Source organism: Eptesicus fuscus, chromosome 5 (genome assembly GCF_027574615.1).
Source record: "Eptesicus fuscus isolate TK198812 chromosome 5, DD_ASM_mEF_20220401, whole genome shotgun sequence".
Lineage (NCBI taxonomy): Eukaryota > Metazoa > Chordata > Mammalia > Chiroptera > Vespertilionidae > Eptesicus > Eptesicus fuscus.
In genome coordinates this window covers 11,865,259-11,886,814 of record NC_072477.1, presented here as the reverse complement: position 1 = coordinate 11,886,814, position 21,556 = coordinate 11,865,259, and the positions used below count along the sequence as shown (strand labels likewise).

Below are 21,556 nucleotides of genomic sequence, written 5' to 3'. Positions count from 1 at the left end.
CTCTCATCGATGTTTCTAACTCCCTATCCCTCTCCCTTTCTCTCTGTGAAAAAAATCAATAAAAATATAAATATATATTATATATATATATATATATATATATATATATATATATATATATATATATATATATATATTACCTTGGTATATGAAGAGATGTAGCAAATACATATGTGTGGCACCTTTAATAAGAATGTTCTAGCCCTAGCTGGTTTGGCTCAGTGGATAGAGCATTGGCCTGCAGACTGAAGGGTCCCAGCTTCGATTCCAGTCAAGGGCACATGCCCTGGTTAAGGGCTCTCTCCCCAGTGGGGGGCATGCATGAGGCAGCCAATCAATGACTCTTATCATTGATGTTTCTATCTCTCTCTCCCTTTTCCCTTCCTCTTTGAAATCAATAAAACTATATCAAAAAGAAAAAGAATGTTCTACCTAATGATTAACAGCAAAACCATTGATTTAGGATGTTGTGAGATAAGTTTCAATATAAACCAGGCTGCCAAAACCTTCGGGCAGCCTATCCTTCCTATCAGAGCAGGGCCATTCATGGAGAATCCATGTTGGGAGGATGCTCAGATGATTGAGTGCAAAGCCTCGAGACACGATCCAAGATTATCTATACTCCCAACATAGGGAAGTTAAGCCTGTAGTTTTAAAAGATTTTTTAGGCTCTTGATTAAAATTCTCCATTAAAAACTAAAAGTACTTTGGAAGGAATAAGACCTCACCTGGGACTCTGTTGTCAGAAGACCTATATTGGGACACACTACCGATCCACTTACCTATGAAATTTTTTACCTCAGGTATTTTTTGTGCTCTCCCTATAAATCGCAAGGACAATAATAACACTTGCTTTTAACAAGTAGATGTAAAAATACTTCGTAAATTTTGATTAGAGCATTGTCCTGAGATTTCTTAATGTTCATTATTACTATTCTCATCTTTATCAGGATTGGTGGCCAGCTACCTAAGACATAGAAAAGTCCCTGGAGGGACACTGTGGGTAGGCATGTAGCCATGTGGGCTGGTAGGAGCTGGCTCTGGCACGCACTGCTATGGTTACTTCCTCCAGGTGGTTAAATACATTCACTAAGGCACTTTAAGAGCCTCCTTGTTCCTGGTTCCATGGGACATCCTCAATATGCCTGCTCATAGGAGTTCACAATTCTGAGGAGACATGCTCAGGACATTATCATAAACACACAGATAAATATCTATTTTTAATTTTTTTTAATTTTTACTTTTTATTTTCTTATTAAGAATGTTGTTTTTTAACTTAATGAACTCAATTAGACCTCTGGATAGGCCAGGGAAGTGACTGGTAGAGAAATATAAAACCTCCAATTAAGAACTTGAAATACAACCAAAACAACCACCTCATTTGGTTCATGTTATACAGCATCACCTCCCCAGGAGCATCTTGAGAAAATCTGCTTTTCCAAACTGATTTATTCCTTTTTCTCTTTTCCATCTATGCTGAAAACTCCTCCCAAGACCTTATATTTCTATTTTTTAATGTCATGGTAAAATAAATAATATTCACCCATTACCTCAGTTGACCTTGTGAACTTGATTTTTTGTTAAGCAGATGTACCAATTTTAAAATAGAATGTGTGATACACAGCATATAGGCATTTCTTTTGACATCACTTTTATCTTGCCCTGGGCTTCATTCTGTCATTTATGCATAGGGCCCCTGATCCTTTCTAGTTGAACCCATCCACAGGTTGCTATGGAAACACAACAGCTACTATAACACCCAGTCCCACAAAGGCCTTTGTGATAATAGGCTTCTTTGTCTAGGTCCCTCAGGTGACTCTGCCATGAATCAGCAGGCTGCTCCTCCAACAGACACATCCATACACAAACACATATTCAATAATCATTCATAGAGACAACCTGCCCCATCTCACAAAAACAAACAAACAAATACCTGGTCCTTTGTAGCACTTGCGTGTACTGTAAGATATCTAATACCAACTAGTCGAATACACGTCACTGCCTTAATTTCTGAAAGAATGCGCCATATGAGAATTTTCATTTTCTTATTTACTAATTCAGCAGCCAGGGGGGACATTGCTAAGATTCTCCCTCCCTATCCTTCCTCCCCCAGCCAACCAACAGTGGCTGCCAAGGGAGCGATGGTAAGAAAATGTTTATCTACATTTTTCTTTTCCTCTACTATCCTGGACAAATCGAGTTCTGACTGAGATGTTTTATTTGGGTAGATGCCTTTGGGGGAATATAACAGAATGTTAATTTAAAAGAAAGCAAGAAAGTCTTGTTTTTTTGTTTGTTTTTTCATAGTATAAACACTTGGTTCGATTCAAGTAAAAGAAAATTTTAAACACTATTTATTTTTATCCTTTGCCATTTCACAGCTTAAAGATGGATGCAACGTGACCACGCTCTTGTTATCAGCTGCACTAGCTGAATGCCCCTTGTTTGTAGGAATAAGCTGATGATGGCAAAATCACGTCAAATTTGGGTGAGGGTAAGTGATGTGGAAGTTAAGATTCCTCTCCTCCAAAGATCTTTTTCTTACTACATCATTTGTTGCTGGCCAAGAAAGATCACACAGGGGCCCTGTCTGTGGCCACTAGGTGACGATCATGTTCTATTTGGAACTTTGAAGTTCATGGCCAACTGAACTCCTCAAGAGCACAAAGGAGCTTAAGGAGACATTTTTTTTCTATCCAATAAACAATGTAGAAATATCTCCCATCAGTTGGAAATGAAAGGGGAGAAAGACTGAAATTCAGTTTGCATCATTTATTTCTCTGCTCTCTGGACAACTCAGCAATAATCATCAGATAATTTCACTTGGTTTAAACTCCATATGTCATTTCAGTATTTTTTTTCCAGCCTGTTAAAATCAGTCAGTCCACATGTAAGAGAACATAGGCTAAATTGTGTTATTTCTGAAAGATTGTAGATATAACATTGGTGACTTGTTTTTTATTTAGTTATCTTACTCATAAGAAAATACTAGTTACCCTTCACATAAATAGAAGCATAAAACATTTGAACTACTAGCTGCTTGCTATTTTGCCTACTATGATGAGATTACTATCTATAAAAGTCAAGATATAATTCAATATATGTATGATTTTCAATTTCTAATTTATTATTGTTAAATCTCAGCACTAAAAATTACATCTGTTACTTTGAATTGTTTAAATCTGTTCTTCTCCAAAGAACAGTAATGCAATCATATTCTAATTTAACAACATTTGCATATTATTAAACATATAATGACCCATAATCTATTTTTTCTTCCTGTTATTTTATTAAGCCCTTTATTAAGTACCAGTGGATTTTTTAAAAACAGGTTATAATTCCTTAAATAATGTTGCAATTAGGTGTTCAAAAAGCAAGCCAAATAAAGGAATACACTATGGAAGTCTTCACATCATTGTTCAGTGCAAGCTTTAGAATAAACATAAATTTTGTTATCTAGAAAATGTGTGCTCAATTAATTTCAAATTAAATATAATCAAGAAATCTTGCCCTGCAATGACTTGACTTGCCAATGCTATGAAAAATATTAACTTCAGTTCTCAGCAGCTATTGATCATTCTTAGATATTTAATTGAACTTGTGAACATTCTTTTGAAAGAATCCTGTTCAAATTTCTGGTCTTGGCTCCAGGACTACTGACACTTACTAAAAAATGGATTAACTTGGAAACCCTGATTCTTTAGACAGTTAAACAGAGCCCATAACAGGACTGCAATAGTAGACTAGGAGGTGCCTCTGTAGAAATACCACAGAGAGGTGCACTGTGGACCTTTAGAAGTGTGCACAGAATGACCGTCAACTCTAGTAGGCTTGACTAGTTTTTTTAAATATACATAACCAGCAATATTATCTCTCATGACACTCACCCACTCATGGAAATGACACTTGCTGTTTTGAATCTTCAGGGAAATGCCTTCAGTGCTTCTCGGGCAGTTCACCCAAGAAAAGAGAGTGTGACACCTGCATTCAAAAGACTATGGGACCATCCTGGCCAGTGTTGCTCAGTTGGTTGGGTGTCATCCTGTGCAACTGAAAGATTTCCGGTCAGGGCACATGGCTAAGTTATGGGCTTGAGCCTGGATAGGGGGCATGCAAGAGGCAGCCAATCAATGTTTCTTTCTCACATTGATGTCTCTCTCTCTCTCTCTCCCTCTCCCTTCCACTCTCTAAAAAAAAAAAATCAATAAAAATATTTTTTGTGAAAAGGACTGTGGGACAGGAAGATCTAATGCATCTTTAGCACCTGTCCAGTTCTCCTGGGATGAAAGGATTGCCAAGACAAAGTAGGGTCTGGAATAAGCAGAGATTCTCTTTCTTGCTCTACAAATCTTGTTCTGACCCCTAAAAGAACTATTGTTAAGATTGTTCTCACTGGTAATCAGAATTGTTTATTGAGTGAATAAATAATAAGTTAATTAAAAAGAATGGTACAAATTTTATACTTTGTCTTAACCCCAGAGTTCAGTTTTTGAAACTATTTGCCTTTTCAGTTGAAAATGTTTTAGGTTATCTAGGAAAATAAGCTTGAGAAATATTTTCCTTTTAAGAAAGTTTTATTCATTTTTTAAAAAATTTATCAAAGTAAAACAGAAACAGGTATTACCAATGACCTTTTATTCATCGGAAATTGGTAGAAAGAGAAATTGTCATATTGATTTCCATCCATCATTCTTTATTCATGAGAAAATTTTAAGGATGTTCTTTCTTTAAATTTTTAGTAAAATGTTCACAAACTGACTTAATTTAGTTGCAGACTATACAATGCCATGAATCTCTGTTTGCTGATTCAGTGCTACAAAAAAAAAATATTGCTGCCTTTTCTCTTTAAGTTAACTCAATAACGTCCGGCGCACATACCACCAAGCTATAGGAAATTCCATCTCAGTCATTACTGGGAGGTCCTCCTCTGTCTGGTTCACACCAAAATCAGGGAGGTTTTACATATGCTAAGAAAATGGAGGCAGGGCCTTTGATTGCCAGTCTCTAACAATCACCAGTGACAGTGACATTACCTAAGATTTCAGTGGTCCTTTGAACCTTAATGCTTCTTGGCTGCCTCCCTATCTTGGAGGCACAGAGCTCATTGTCAAGACTTAGTAGAAGCCAGCTAATGACCCAGATTCCTGAATTTCAAAATTCACATGGTTCTTGGCTTTAGGAATGAAGCATATACCTAAGTTAAACCAATCAAAGCAGTCCAGTCTCCTGATTGGTTCAGCCGTGGGCATGTGACCTACCCTACTTAGAAGGCTGGGACAAAGGCTATTTATTTTGCTGTGGCTGATGCATTATGCAGATGAGATGCCTGGAATCTCTGTGCCACTTTTTGATTATGAAAAAAAACAACAACAACAAATAGAAAGATGGAGAACTCAGGGAATCAAAGGGCACTGCAGCTGGATCCTAAAAAGTGGTCAGTCTCCACGCATTGCAGTTACATGAACCTAATAACCCCCCTTGTTCTTTCTTATTTTAAAATATATTTTATTGATTTTTTACAGTGAGGAAGGAAGAGGGATAGAGAATTAGAAACATCAATGAGAGAGAAACATCGATCAGCTGCCTCCTGCACACTCCCCACTGGGTATGTGCCCACAACCAAGGTACATGCCCCTGACTGGAATTGAACCTGGGACCCTTGAGTCCACAGGCCAATGCTCTATCCACTGAGCCACACCAGTTAGGGCACCCCCTTGTTCTTTAAATCAGAGCCAATTTTTTTTTCTTTCTTGAACCCCAAAAGGTCCTAGTGGAATGTGGACCATGGAAGTGAGGGTTATGTAAGTGTCAGAGTCTAGATTGTTGAATAGGCTGAAGAGGTATGATGGAGAGGTGAAGTTAGTAGCCCTTGTTATTAAATGATGGTAGCAAAATAACTGCTTGAACTGTTCCCTGCTACATCCTGGGACTCAGAAAATGCCTTCCAGAAAAGGCTCTCACATCAGGGAATTGTTAGGAAAAAGTACAACATTGGTGTCTTTGGGCTTCTTTTTACGGTCTTCAATCAGGCCTGCAAGGGGAAGGTAAAATAATGCAATTTCTTTTTGTGAGGGCTTCCATGTTGTATTTTCAAATCTGGAAAATACTGCTGCCCCCACAAGAGGCCCATCTAAGCAGTGTGTTTTAAAAAGAGTGACTTTTAGGTAGAAAAAAAGAAGTCAATATTATTTGTGAGTCACTGGTTAATAGAGTTTCAAAAGCCAGACGTTATGGAGAAAGAAAAAAATCTTAAAATCCCTTAGGCTCCCATTTCATATCCAGAACCAGGCCTGGCTCTGGCCAGGTGGCTCAGTTGGTTGGAACATCATCCCATACACCAAAAGGTTGTGGGTTCAATTCCCAGACAGGGCACATACCTAGGTTGTGGACTCACTCCCTGGTTGGTGTGCCTGCAGCAGACAACCTATTGCTCTTTTCTCACATCAATGTTTCTCTCTCTATCTATCTATCTATCTATCTCTCTATCTATCTATCTATCTTTCCTCCTTTCTCTTCTTCTAAAATCAATAAAACATATTCTTGGGTGAGAATTTTAAAAAATGAACCAGGCCTGGATGACTTAAATTTGGAGTTTTCTGTAATTCAAAGGAAGTGAGAAACAAAGTTCCTGTTATGCAAGAACATGCAAAAATCTGACCTCCTGTCCCCAGTGGACTGTGGGAAGAAGACAGAGAAGAATTAGAAGACTTCTTCATCAGGGACCTCATGGACTGAGGAACATAGGAACTTCCAGCATGGATGGGGGAGAATAGTCAGTGCTTGTCATTTGCTATCCCTGTAGGCAGCTACAAACCCCATATGCATCCAGATGCACATCAACATGATACAAAAGTCAAGATTAAAATACAATTGTACAGATCGAGCACAGCACAAGAAATCCATGTCAACGGGGCACCATTCGTTTCACAGACATAGCAGATTTGTACATTTATTATGGCAGTTTTAGAGTATACGGCAGCAAAGTGTTCTAACAAAATAAGCATGGCAATTGTCCAACCCTGTCATCTTTTCCAAGTTTGCACCAAATGCCATGTGACCTGCCTCTCTCCAATAACCACAAGGCCATGTAAGCCTCTTCTACCCCAGAGTCATTGTGAGAGGAGCTAGGAGAGGTGGAGTATATCTGAAAGATTGAGCATTTAATACCCCGAAGTAGCTGAGTTAACCAAATGAGTCAGTTTAAGCAGAAAGAGATGGAGCTATTTTTAACTCATGAGTGAAACAATATTTTTGAACCCTACTATCCAGCAGATTGGTGACTCAGGAGAAAGAATAGACCAGTACTGAGAAATAAAACTCCAGTACAATTGAGTCATACTGTGATCATTGTCTCTCAAATGTCTAAGCTTTGACTGGAGGTGGCCTGCCAGAACAGAGAGAGAGAAAAAAAAATTCCTTGCTTTAAAATAATTCTGTCCACCTGTGACCTACAGGCCGGGTTGACTCTAGGTCCAATCATTAGTGTAATGGTTCTCAAACTTCAATGTTTCTAAGTATCACCTGGGAATCTTAGTTTTAAATATTCTTATTTTTTGTCCCCAGACACAGAGCTCCTAAAACTCTCATAACTTCTTAAGTGATAAGAGCCCTAGGAGCATCTCTTATTCTAATATTTGATCTTTTACCTCCTCCCTGACCCAGAATTCCTGAAACTCTTGTCATTTCCTGGGTGAGAGGAGTGTCTTTGCTTGAATGAGGTGACTGGGTGGGTTGCTGAATGGCTTCTGGATGAGGACTAGCATGAATGACCTGTGAGAAGATTAGCCTTTTCAGCACCACTGACCCTCTAAGGAGGAGAGAGGGGCGAATAATGGATCGTGCCTGCATGAGGAAGCCTTCACCTAATTCCAAAAGTACGGGATTGGAAAGCTTCCAGACTGGCGAATAGATCCACCCCAAAGGGTGACACACCCAACCTCAGGGACACAAGCTCCTGCAGACAGACATCCTTCTCAGAGGACTGCACCAGGACCGGCGTGTTGACAGAGAGAATGGAGTTGCCTTTCCACCCAGGAGCCATCTTGAATCGAAATCTAAGAAGATATCTGTCCTAAGAGAAAATATGAGTCTTGAATTTGAGCATCCAAAAGATACTAAATGAGTCACTTAAAAAATAAAAATAAAAAAGACTGTTTAAGCCAACAGAGATGACATACTTTCCATGTGCAAATTTAAGGTTTATTTTTTTCTCACAACCAGTGTGAATGGGGTTTTCAGGGCAAGGCGATAATAGTTTGTTTCCCACATCCAAATGCAGAAGGCAAAAAAATGGGACCTCCCAATTCAACACATGTTTGGCAAATTGCTGTTATATTCATTTTACATAAGCCTAGTTTATTTAAGCTGAAGTTTCATCTACTGGAAAACAGAGCTACTGTGAATGACCCAGAAACACTGGGTGCTGGAAGAATGGGTGGATGGATAATAAGGAGGATTAAGTACTCTGCAAATTGTCCTGTCTCTTTACTTCAAAACACATTTGTTTTTCTGGCATTTATTTGCTAAAATGAATTCGGTCCCTTTCGAGGAGGACACCCATAAAGATAGAATGTTGATAATCATAACACCTAGCACGACATCTTACTTATAGTAGGTATTAAATATTTATTTGGTCATTTGATGTGATGATTACATTGGAGGAGAGATATCATGTAAATTACCTTGTGTACTTGGTTGACTCAATTGAAATGAGGAAGATTGGATGAGATCTAGGAATATGAATGGGGTGAATCAGGCTGGGTATGTCTTTTCTTTGCAGGGGCCTATATTGGTTGGAGAGCTGGGCTCCCTGTCTGCTGTGGTGGGAGCAGACCATGGGCTCATTCTGCTGCATCACTGTCCTCTTAGTTCCAGCTGCGAGGGAAGACTGGCCACTGTTTCTCCCTCTCTATGTTCAGCTCTGGAAAGGCATTTGAAGAACACCTAGTAAAACAATCCTTCCATTACAGGTAAGGAGTCTGGGCCAAAGCGGGAAAATAATCTACCAAAGGTCACACAACATCTAAATGACAGAGACTGGAATAACTTTCCAGTCTCCCAAATCAGGATTTTTTTCCTTTGCTGCAGACTTTTCTGGTTGCAAGCAATTAATCAAACTGTCAGAGAGAGGGAAAAAAATTATTGGCCCAGAAAAGGAAAGTCCAGGTGCAATTTCAGGTACGGCTGGATTTAAATGCTTAACTCTTGTTACCAGGAAGACATTTTCACCATCTTCCTGATCTACCTTTGCTAATTTTAAATATTGATTCATTCATTCATTCATTCATTCATTCATTCTGCTATCACGTCAAAGATGGCTACAAGCATCTGCAGGCTTAGAAAATCCAGTAGAATGAGAGAGTCTCTTCACTGATACTTCTGGTTCTCCTGCCCTTGTTCCTCAATTAAACCAGCTGCTGTGGTTAGAAGTGGACAGTCTCATTTCTCCCAGAGACCACACGTGCTCCTGAAGTGGGGTGCAGTCACACCCTAACCATAAGACTGAAAGGAGGATGTGGCTTTTCAAAGGACAATCAGGAGGAAAAGAGTCTGTTGCTATGTCCATGACCATAATCTTCGAGGCCTGTGACACCAGACACACACCTTGCGTTAGTCTTCATTGAAAGGGATGGTAGGTTACTTAATTTTATAAAAGGGGAGAAATTTTGCATAGAGAATACCCACCTTCCACAGTGTTCATTCTGGAAGGTTATATCAAGAAGAATCCTGGCAGGCAACAGAAAGGTCACTCAAATTTAGACAAAATGAGGAAAGTTTAATAGAGAGATATTTACAAAGACAAGGGTAGGGTGTAGGGGTGTCACAGGGATGGTACAGTACCTGGGGGCAGTAACATCTGGGCGCACTGACACCCCTGTCCCCAAAGGGCAAGAGGAAGACTTGGTTCCCAAACCCGGAGGCCCAGGGAATTGTCTGGAGAAGGCAGCTGGACTGAACTGGGACCTTTAGCAACGATAGAGTCTCAAAATAGGAGCTGAGGGAAAACATATACTCAAAACTTCCTCTCCTCCCTCCCTCCAGTTTTCTGCAGGAGCTTCCTACTGGATGAAGCCAGAGGCGAGGACTCTCCCTGTTGTGGTTCAGAAGGCCAGCTGCTTGGGGCACAGAGCTGGATGGAGAAGGTGGAAAAGTGCGTCAGAGGAGGAACAGACTCGTGTTCAATTTCTCAGTTATATTTACACACTAGTCATGGGGCAAATCAGGGCAATATCCATGAAATGTCTGAACACATGCCCTTGTCTAAATTCCTGTCCTGCAACATTGCCTGCTAAACATCCTCTCTAATAAAAGAGTAATATGCAAATTAACCATCACTTCACTACACAAGCCATGCCCACAAGACAAGCCATGCCCATCAGCCAATCAGGGCGAGTATGCAAATTAACCCCAACCAAGATGGCTACCAGAAGGGAGGCTTGGGTTTCCCCAGCAACAGAGGAAGCCAAGCTTTCCACACACTCTGGCGGGCCCAGGTCTCCATTCAAAGATACAAAGTTTCAATTATAGAAGGTAATCAAATCCAAACAGAAATGGCGGCAGCCACGGATCGAGCAGGAGGCTTGGCTCCACTCCAGGCTACAAAGTTTCAATTGTAGAAGGTAAATAAATTCCAGATACCAGGGCCTCTGCTTGGGTTGCCAGGGGCATGGCTGGCCTGCAAACCACCACAGGCCCCTCACCCAGGCCTCTCCACACCCCAAGGGAACCCCACCCTGATCCGGGACACCCTTCAGGGCAAACCAGCTGGTCCCCACCCATGCATCAGGCCTCTATCCTATCTAATAAAAGAGTAATATGCAGATTGACCCTCACTCCAACACACAAGATCAAGATAGCTGCCCCTATGTGTTCAAAATCCTGCCCCCATGTGGACACAAGATGGCCACCACAAGATGGCCATCAGGGGAGGGTAGTTGGGAGGGACCAGGCCTGCAAGGGAAGGCAGTTAAGAGGGACCAGGCCTGCAAGGGAGGGCAGTTGGAGGCGATCAACCCTGCAGAGGAGGGCAGTTAGGGGTGACCAGGCTGGTAGAGGAGGGAAGTTGGGGGCAAACAGGCTGGCGGAGGAGCAATTAGACATCAATCAGGCTGGCATGGGAGTGGTTAGGGGGTGATCAGGCTGGCAGGCAGAAGCGGTTAGGGAAATCAGGAAGGCAGGCAGGCGAGCAGTTGGGAGCCAGCAGTCCTGGATTGTCAGAGGGATGTCCACTGGGACCGGGCCTAAACGGGCAGTCAGACATCCCTCGAGGGGTCCCAGATTGGAGAGGGTGCAAGTTGGGCTGAGGGACACACACACCCCCGCCCCCATGCACAAATTTCATGCACCAGGCCTCTAGTATATAATAAAAAACCATGGAAGCATCCATGACAACAGCATCAGTGAGGTCCACTGGGGCTTCTTCTGGCCTTTGGGTCATCAGATTTGTTCTAGTTTTTGTTCCTTGCTGTGTGACCTTGAACAAATCAGATAATCTCTCAGAGACCGAGTTTTCTCATCTTTAATATGAAGGTATTCCCCCTGCCTTCTGGTGCTCTATCTTTTATTCAGTACGAATGAGATATTAGTTATAAAAGTGTATTGAGAGTGATAAAGCACTACTTTTTAAAAAATGTTTGTATTGATGTTTAGAGACCAGAGAGGAATGGAGAGGGAGAGAGAGAAACATCAATGAGCTGCCTCCTGCATGCCCCCTACTGGGGATTGAGCCCACAACTCAGGCATGTGCCCTGACCCAGAATGGAACAAGCAACCTCTCAGTGCACAGGACCACTCTCAACCCACTGAGCTACACCAGCCAGGGCAAAAGCACTAATTTTATATTGATCATTTCAACCTTCACAGTGAGCATAAGAAATCTATTGAGATGGTTTATTTATGGGTATGAATTTTAATAATTTTTCATCAGAAAAAAAGCTCTAAAGCCCATTTGACTCATTCCATATGTGGTGGTACATTTTGCTGCATCAAAGTAGAAAAGAATTAATGACACATTAACCTCCAGTGTACTCTGGGCTTGCATTAAGGAAATGATTTTCTGTGATTCTGCTTATTGCTAAAAAAATTAATCAAGTTTTCTGCCTGACAAGTGAGTCACTGTGCTTATTATCTGTTTATGAGCAGGCAAAGCCCAAAGCATCCATGTGTCCCACTGAGTTATGGAGTCCTTTAAAGGCAGCGCATTGGCCATGGATCTTCCTGCCATCTCTCCCCTGCCATTCACCGAGAACATTTTCCATAATACAGCGAGGCTTGTCACAATTTATTTCTGCACTGCTGATTCCTAGGTTGACTGCCTAGATTTCTAAAGCCTAGACTGGTAGCTGTGGCCTGATAAAAACTACTATACAGAATTCCCCTCACGCCTCCCTCTTTCTCCTCACCCCCAGCCCTCTCTGCATATTCTGGTTGCTAAGACTCTTTTGATCAGATTCCCTTATTGTCCCAGTTCCCTGGGAACTTATCAGTGATAGCTGCCAGGAGTTCATTGGAGAGTGGGCTGTGTGCTGAGAACTCTACATCCAATAATTTACTAATTTGCCCCCAACAACTTTATGAAATAGACTAGAGGCCCAGTGCATGATTGAATCATGCACGTGTAGGGTCCCCTACATGCTTTCGCTTTTCACGGTGGAGCTGGGTGCCTGTCCGCTGGTGCACCAGGCCTTTCAGAAGCCTCCGACTCGGCGGAGGCTTCTGAAAGGCCTGGTGCCGGAGCAGACAGGCACCCAGCTCCCCCACTTTTGATGGTCCGAGGCCACTGAGGGGGGCTACCCTGCTGTTGAGAGGCGCAGGGGGCGGGAGTGGCAGCGGATCCATGCCTCTCAATGGCCGGATAGGCCACCCCGAGTCCCGCCCCCCCAGCCTCCCGCCGCCCAATCGTGGGCGTAGCGGAGTGATGGTAATTTACATGTTACTCTATTATTAGATAGGATGTGATTGTCTCTATTATACATGAAAGGACTGAAGCTTAGAGAGGCTAAAAGCAGACCAAGAACTCAAACCCAAATGTCTGAGTCCAAAGCCTCTGACCGCAATCACCATACTAAATGATATAGCTTATCATGTTGTTCTAGCAGGCTTTTTCTTTCTTTCTTTCTCCCTTACAGTAAAATCTGATTGATTGCCACTGAGGAATCAGTCTCACTTGGATCAAGATGCAGAGGGAGTTATGCTCCTCTTATTTCAGGAGATACATGTGCACACATTATAGATTTATTGCAGACACTGCACTGGGAAAACTCTCACTGTCCCCTGAGGACCGCATGTTAACGGCTAAGAAAGGAATAGCAGTATCAAATTTCTGTTCTCTATCAGTCACTATGAAGTCTAAATTCTAATTCTTATATCACATAAAACTCAAGGCCATCAGTGAGCTAAATAGTCAAGAGTTAGTGTGTTCAGTTTTGCAATACCCTATTGTGATAGAAATATAACACGGGATTCTTTAAATATAAAAATCTAGGAGAATGCTAAATGGTTGAGAACCTATATATAGAATTTAATCAATTTTTGCTAAATGATGACAATAAAAGGTTAATCCCAATGATAACAAACTTTACCTCTGGTAAAGTTCCCAATCAGTTACATGTCATTCATATTCCATATCATTTTATTTCTTAAGTACATAGGAGAAGTGTATGAGAGGAAAAAAATGTGCACTTATCTTTTTAAATGATATTATAAGGGATAGTGAGCAATTTAATAGAAAGAAAAGCACTTTATTTATCAATTCTTTCAATGAACTTTTTTCAAGTGCTTCATTTTTGCTAGGCGCTAGGAGTATTGGGAAGCTTATAGTCTAATAGGGGATCCAGGGACAAGCAACAGTGAGTGCTACAGTATAGTGAGTGTTATAGTAAGAGTTAAGTAAGAAGGGTGGGTGGATCCAGGAAAATTTCCCAAGAGCACTCACTGTCTCCTCTGAGATTGAAAGCCTGAATAGGCATTAGTCAAGTGGGGGAGGATGTTTCAGGTTGAGAGGAAGGACATGCAAAGGCCTGGTTCCATTTTCAGGAAATGAAAGTAGTTCAGTGTTATTGAAGATGAGTCTGAAGGAGGAAGTGGCAAAAATTAAGAGATGGAAAGAAGCAGAAGTTAAATTGTAGAGTCTCTTAACCAAGATAAATAATTTGGACTTCTATATTAAGGTCGATAAGTAGCCATTACAAAGATTTTTAAGTGTGTGAAGTACATGACCAAATGTGCGCCTTAGGAAGATTACTCTTGTCTCAGTGTTCAAGAGGGACTGATCTAGGTTGGTGTTCTCATGGGGTGACTTTGACCTTGACCTCTGAGGAGTCTGAGCCCTTATTTGCCTTGTCTTTTTTGGGCCATAGTTATTGCAATAGGCAAACTCTACATATGGCAAACCCATATTCAGTTAAGTATCATTCCTTTAAGGACCAATTCTATACCCCCCAGAGCAGAAGATGTCTATTGTAATCATCCTGATACTAAAAGGCTGGTCTCTGCTGATGGCAGGTTGGACATTCAAGAATAGCATTAATCAGTATACTGGCTGAAGTTTATTTTAATGAGTGATGTGTGTTTGGAAACACTCAGTTTTTATATTTTATATTTTTCTACATGGGAAGCCAATTTTTTGGCACCATTTATTGAATAGCCAGCCCTCCTTACTATGCAATACCACTTTTCCCATATTCCTTAGTTCTGGTATGGACACTCTTTTCTCTCTTAGTAAGATTTTGTGCATATTTCTGCACATTATCACACTGTGGTAATTGCCATACAGTTTTATTATATACTAGAGGCCCGGTGCATGAAAATTCATGCACTGGAGGGGGGATCCCACAGCCCGGCCTGCCCCCTTTCACAATCCAGGAGCCCTCAGGGTGGGGAGGCGACCCGGTGATCAGGGGAAGGCGACACCCCATCACACCTCTGCTGCTGCCACTGCCAGCAATGCAAGCCTCGGCCAGCCCTGGGCGGCTGGGCAGCCGCCATCCAAGGCTTGCCTGCACCTTGAGCCGGCCCTGGGCAGCTAGGGGGCTAAGGGGACTAGGGGACTCCAGAGGCAGGCGCACAGCAAGGCTGGGCCTGCCTGGAGGTGGACCCAGCCTTGCCACGTGCCTGCCACCCCGGTAGGACTGATGGGACTGGGTGCCGCCATCTTGTGGCTGTGGGCACCGCCATCTTTGAGGGCAGGGAGGTCAATTAGCATATTCCCTCTTTATTAGATAGGATTCTTGCTAGTCAATTCTGGTATATAGTCACTACTAGAAAATGGAGGGCTTCTGAGATAGCTGACAAAGTTCTATTTCTTGACTTGGTTTTGGTTACAAAACTACTTGCCTTTTAATGATTCATTCAAGTGTAACTTTATATCATAGAGTTTTCTATATCTGTGTTTTATTTTGCAATGAAAAGGTTTAAAAAAAAACACCTTTTATTGGGTGCTTAGGGGATAATAGTACTACCATTCAAAACCTAAGTGTTACTAAAACTGGTTACTTTGGGAGAATCACAGCCAAAATCTAAACTTTGATTTCCTGTCTAGCTCCTGCTGGGTTCCAGGAGAGAAAACCTAGTTCAAATATGGCACAGCCAAATATCTAAGCCTCTTTAACCTTTCATGTTCCCACCCTTTCACATTTGTAGAGGAGGAGGTCTGTCCCTTTCCCAGAATAAAGCCTATTCATTCATCCCTGCCCCAGAATGAATGGCAGTGGGAACATCCATTTCCTTGAAGGAAAACTCTCACCTCCACTAACAGGGTGTAACCTAGGAGAAGCAAAGGAATCACAATGACTGTTAGTGTATTTCTCAAAGTCTGAGATGTTCATATTAAATAACACCCTATGGGGGATGCCACCATCTGAGTCAGGTATGTAGTTAGGGAAAAATCATTTCTTCAGCTCTTCAAAAGCATACTCAGGTGAAGGTAGACCTTAATTCATGGCATAAGGAAAGTGTTATCACTTCATTCTAAAATATAAGTTGAGATATATGGTACACTGTTTTCCCCTTTAAAATAGCTTCCCCTTGTGATTTTATTTTTTTTATCAAATCCTATCTTGGGGTTTTCTTAAAACAATGGAAATCCCAACTTCTAGAAATGAAAAAACCAGCAACCTTCCAAAGACATGTCTCTCCATCTATTTCCATTGCTGCAAATCAGATGAAACTGAATAAACTTTTATCTTTACTAGACACTTCTTATAACCAACTTTAGTCATTGATCTCTCAAAAAGTCCTCTATTTAGCCCTCAGCTTCTGCTATAGATTTTATAACCTCCTCTCATTCTCTCCATGCAAGGACACCTCAAAGATGTTAAGTCTTCCTGTAGGAAGAATTTGTCCCCTTATTTGTTCTCAAGAACCACAAACTGGCCACCAAAGTCCATTATTTCCTTCTTCCTGGACCATGGCTGGAGTTTGTGTCTCCATTTCCCTTACAGTTTCATGCAACTATGTTCTCACCATTGGAATGTGAACAGAAATAGCATGTTCCACTTTAAGCTAAGCTCATTACAATCTCCCATTCATGCTCCTTCATGCCCTTTCTTCTGTCTAATTGATTGTGCAGGTGACCAAAAGGGAAGCTTGGCAGCCACATGTGAAAAATGGCAGTCTCATTAGCACACCTGAAACCCTAAGAAACTATGTCACTGCTGCTGAAGTGAAGTTCCTCCGTGAGAGAGCAAAACATTTTTTATTTTAGCCACTGAATTTTAAGGGTCTATTTGTTTGCCATCTTCCCCAATCAATATGAAAATTAATATCTAAAGGTGCATGTCATAACAAACACCTAAAATGTATGGTATCTAGATTAGCATTCAGACTGCAGGAAGGAAGAAAATGGATATCAAAGGCTGGAAAGCTAGAACTGATACACTTATCATCTCATACAATTATCATCTATGATAACTTGGAAAGCAGACCAAGAACCTATTATGTCTGTAGCTCTGGGAAAAGGAGCTGGAAAGAGAAAAAATATTAGTGTATGTTGGCTGCTATTTATTAATTTTAGCAAAATATTACAAGAAATTGAGGAACTCAGGCAAGAACTGACTATTTTGCTAGTTGAAGTGGAACTGAATAAAAATACTTTTAAATTTAGGGCTACTTGGGGCTGGGAAAACTGATGGTTTATGTACCTCAAATGCTAGAAGATATGATTTTTAGGTCAAAAATAAAAACAAAAAAACGGAGACACAGCCCAGTGGCAAAGATATTACCCAGGATGTGGTCTTGCCACCCACGTCTGTCGTTGGAGATGTCAATTTAGATTCCAGGAAGGCAAGGTGGATGGGCTGAGCAAGAAAAGCAGGCTTAGGACAGGTCTATAAAAGAATTGGGGGCTTATTTGCAACTACATGAAACTGTCTGGAAACAAGTAGGTCAGAAGCCTATCAAGTTTTTGAGCAAACTATATTGCTCAGAAACCACAAGCTTGTGTCTGTCAGATTACCCTCATGCACCAGAAGAAAGTGGGCTATGAAAGGGATGCAACTCCTAATAACATACTCTGCAATATCCACCCCATATGTGGCCGTGGGGATAATGGACAAGAATATTCTCCAGGTGGGAGAGGCTATTGAGGCCACCAAGAACATGTAAAAGAAAATTCCTTAAAGAGGACAGACTCAGAGTCTATTAAGACATTTTCTTCTAGGGGTTGGGGGTCTTCACAGTACCTCCCCAATAGAATTCCATTATTGCTGTGGAGCAGGGACAGCTTTGAGACTTTTTATTGCAGTTATCCTGTCCATGTTTGTATACTGCGTGTGTAGATGGAGCAAAGCCTTTAGTTCAAAGGCTGCTGGACCTTCCAGAACTACATCTGGACCTGAAGGAGGGGTCTGAGCATCTCCTGGAGATCCTAGAATTTAGGTAGATGCAACAACTGAATGACATTTTGGGTTTTCTCCTTTAAGGAGTATGTGAGTATGTTTAATGTAAGGGCTGATGATGCTGGCCAAAGTGGCTAATCATGACAGAGATTGCCAGCTGTCTACAAAAAGCCATTCTCTCCTTCTTCCTGGGCACACAGCTAGACATCTATCAGCTCCCTCTGCAGAGAAATGACTAAGTTCTCTTTAGTGAAATAGAATTGATATATGCCACTTCCGAGCATGTCCCACTAGGCCTTTTTTTCACTGCTGGTTGACTGATGTGACAAGGTTTTGCAAGACCTCCAGATGTCACGTTGAAGTTGGCAAAGCCATCTTCAATCTGGGTCCTTAAATGACTGTGTGGAAGAGAGTTGTCATCAACTTGAATCCTATTATTATGGCTGTTGTGTTTTAAACCACTGAAACTTGGATTTTATTTTCATTGCATCTTAGCATACTCTAATACATCATATTAAAAAGTAGCAATGTCTATTTTGCACAATTTGCTAATTTTTCCAAGAAAGGCTATAGTTGATCCATTGGATACAAGACATAGTCTCTCACCACCATCCCAAACCTTTATGACAAAATCTGATTTCATTGCATAAATTTCATGATCTCTTATTTCTTATGACACCCTTAAATAAATGCACTCAATCTCTTTTATCCCTCCACCCACTTCTCTCTCTCTCTCTCTCTCTCTCTCTCTCTCTCTCTCTCTCTTCTCTCTCTCTCTCTCTCTCTCTCTCTCTCTCTCTCTCTCTCTATCTCCCTCTATCTATCTATCTATCTATCTATCTATCTATCTCTATCTCTGTGTCTCCATCTCCAACTCTTCTGACATCCAATTCTCAACCTATTTTCACTCACAAACTTTAAATTCATGACTGCTGACATAAAATAGGTCCAAAGTATGGTCCAGAAATCTCATTACATATCCATAGTTCACCCACTCATCCAATTTCTTACAGTTATTTCACATTTTATTTTATCTCCACAAATATCCATTTCCTTCTCCTTCCTCCTCATTCCCAACTGATGAGTATGAATTTCAATTCAATAAGAAAACAGAAGCAATCAGGGGAGCATTTACATTAACTCCCACCACCGCCTCTACTGCCTACCTGCATCTGTTCCCATGTAATGTGCCTTCCCTCCTGGGTGAGTTGTCTGTGCTCCTTTCTAAAGCCAAAACGTCCATATGCTCACTGGGCACCATTCCCTCTCATCCTCTGAAGGATCTTACTCCAATTCTCTTCTTTCCCTCCTGCATCATCAAAATTTCCTTCACACTGGATCTTTTCCATCAACACATAGAACATGCTACAATACATCTCATCTTAAGACACAAACAACTTGACTCCATCCTCTCCTTTAACTACTACCTCATTTCTTTGCTAGCTTTTATAGGTCTATTCCTGAGGGAGGAAAACTGTCTACATTCACCCTCTTCCTTTCTCTAATTTTATTCTCTCTTGAATCCACTTCAAGCAGGCTTTCTCCCTCACCATTTCATTGAAACATCGCATATCAAGATCACCAATGAGCTTCATGTTGCCAAACCCAATGGCAAATTATTCATCTTCATCTTACTCAACTAGAATCTGATACAATATATCATTCTTTTTTGAAATACTTTTCTCTTGGCTTCCAGGGACCCTGACCCCTCCCTTGATTGACTTTCTTACTGGTCACTCCTCCATCTACCCAATTTCTAAACGTTAGAGTGCCTCAGTATCTTATGTTTATTCTTTCTTATATACACTCATTCTCTAAGTGATTTTGATGTCTCAGAGCTTTTAACACCATATTCACTGCCATCTACACCTGGGTATCAAAATTAACTTTCCCCAAATTAAACTTATTATTATTACTCTTAAGCCTTCTCAATCAAAGTAGCTCCATTTTTCAGTTGTTTAAGCCAAATCCATCATCATCCTTGACTATTCTCTTTCCCTAACACCTGACAATCATTGTTTCAGCATTTCCTCTTACCACTACCTCAGACTGTATCCTGAATCCAACCGCTTCTCACCACCTCCATCACCATCATCTCTCATCCAGATTTTTTCAAAAGCATCCTGTAGTCAAAACTTCTCATTACCTCCCAATATCTATATTCCCTCCTTCTATACTAATAGAAATTGAACTAGGTATCTGGTCTTCCAGAATGTAGATTTTCTAACATTTCTTCCAGCTTGGTGTAGCCAAGGGCCAAGGGTTATAAGTAGAAATGTCTATGAAACTTCTGGGCACCTTCCTTAAGAGATAGTTGCAAGTTACCATTTGTGGCTTCCTCCTCATCTCATTTCCATCCACAGATGATTTCTTATTCCACAGAGAGGCACCTTTATGTTTACTCTTCACTATCTGTATTTATGCCTTGGGTGAGCCCTCAGAACTATGACTTGGAGTTTTTGAGTCTCTGAGAACTTGCTGAACAGAGCTGCCATCTACCTCTATATTCAGACTCGTGAACTTATGAGTGAGAGAGACACCAGCTTCTATTTGAAGTCACTCTTACTTGGCTAATCCTGTCACTGCTGAACTTCTTCCAAACTAATATGCCTTCTAATTTTTCCTCTGCTTCTGCTCTTGCTCCTTTATAAACTATTCTCCCCATAGCATCAGCCAGAATAATCCCTTTAAAACCCAGGTTGGCTTATGCTGCTCTTGTGGTCAAAGCTCTCCAGTGGCTCTCCTCCCATTATAGTCTCATCAAAGCCCTTACTAGACCCAGCTTCGTTTCTGTACCTTGCTCCTCTTGCTTCCACTCTGCTCTTGTCTCCATTCATTGCTCCAGACATAATGACCGCTTGCGGACTCTCAGACACACTCCTGCTGCAGAGCTATGCACTCCTTTCCTCTTCCTGGAAGACTCTACCTCCTGTTATCCTGTGCTCACTCTCTCACTGTCTTCAAGACTGTACTCAGGTGTCACTTTATCAAACAGGCCTTTTCTGACTACCTGATCTAAACCATCACCCCCACCACCAGGACATTTCCCTTAAAAATTGGGATTTTCAGCTTCTTTAGAAAATGCAACTGCTCTGACAATATCAGGCCCAATTCTCACAGGGCAACAATGGACCTGAGCCAAGTATAGCACAAAGACAGAGCTTAGGGGAACTTTAGTTATTCCTCTTATACAATTTCCTTCAGTGCTTTGTCCTCACTCCTTGACCTCAACTACGGAGGCTTTGTTCATTTTATTGTAAACTGCTATGCAAGCTTAGCTTCAAGCTCCCCCATCTCACCCTCACCCCCAGCTAGATGGTCATCTTGCTAAATAAAGGGTCTAAAGTTGCTATTAGCTAGAAAGTGGATAGTGCAGGCATCCATAGTTCATGGTCCCCTGTTGTCATACATCTTCCTATTTCATAATTTTGCCTGGTTCTTCAAGGCATATGGCTAGCAAATAATGGCTTAGAGTATTTTAGTTCTCCTAAATCTATAGGGCAAAACTCAAAAGATTAAGAGACTATTGAAACTCAAAGGAATGACTTTGTGGAATTCCAGGCATCAAGAAGCAATCATCCCATAGTAATTTCCTATACCTGCTGTTCTTGAGGCTGAAATCCATCTATCAGATTATTTTACAAAGCCATATGGCTCATTCCTGGAGCATTGTTTGATTTGGTTCAGAACCCAAGTCTGTTTTCTTTTTAAATGTGAATACA

The 21,556-nt window shown here is 41.2% G+C and overlaps 1 long non-coding RNA gene across 1 annotated transcript; it reads left to right on the top strand.

The window, feature by feature from the left end:
* The first annotated feature begins 2,071 nt into the window (after positions 1–2,071).
* LOC129148959 (uncharacterized) lies at positions 2,072–10,305 on the top strand. Its single transcript, XR_008555950.1, has 4 exons — positions 2,072–2,144; positions 2,382–2,494; positions 8,780–8,969; positions 10,042–10,305. It is a non-coding gene; the product is annotated as an uncharacterized LOC129148959 (long non-coding RNA).
* The last annotated feature ends 11,251 nt before the right edge of the window (positions 10,306–21,556 follow it).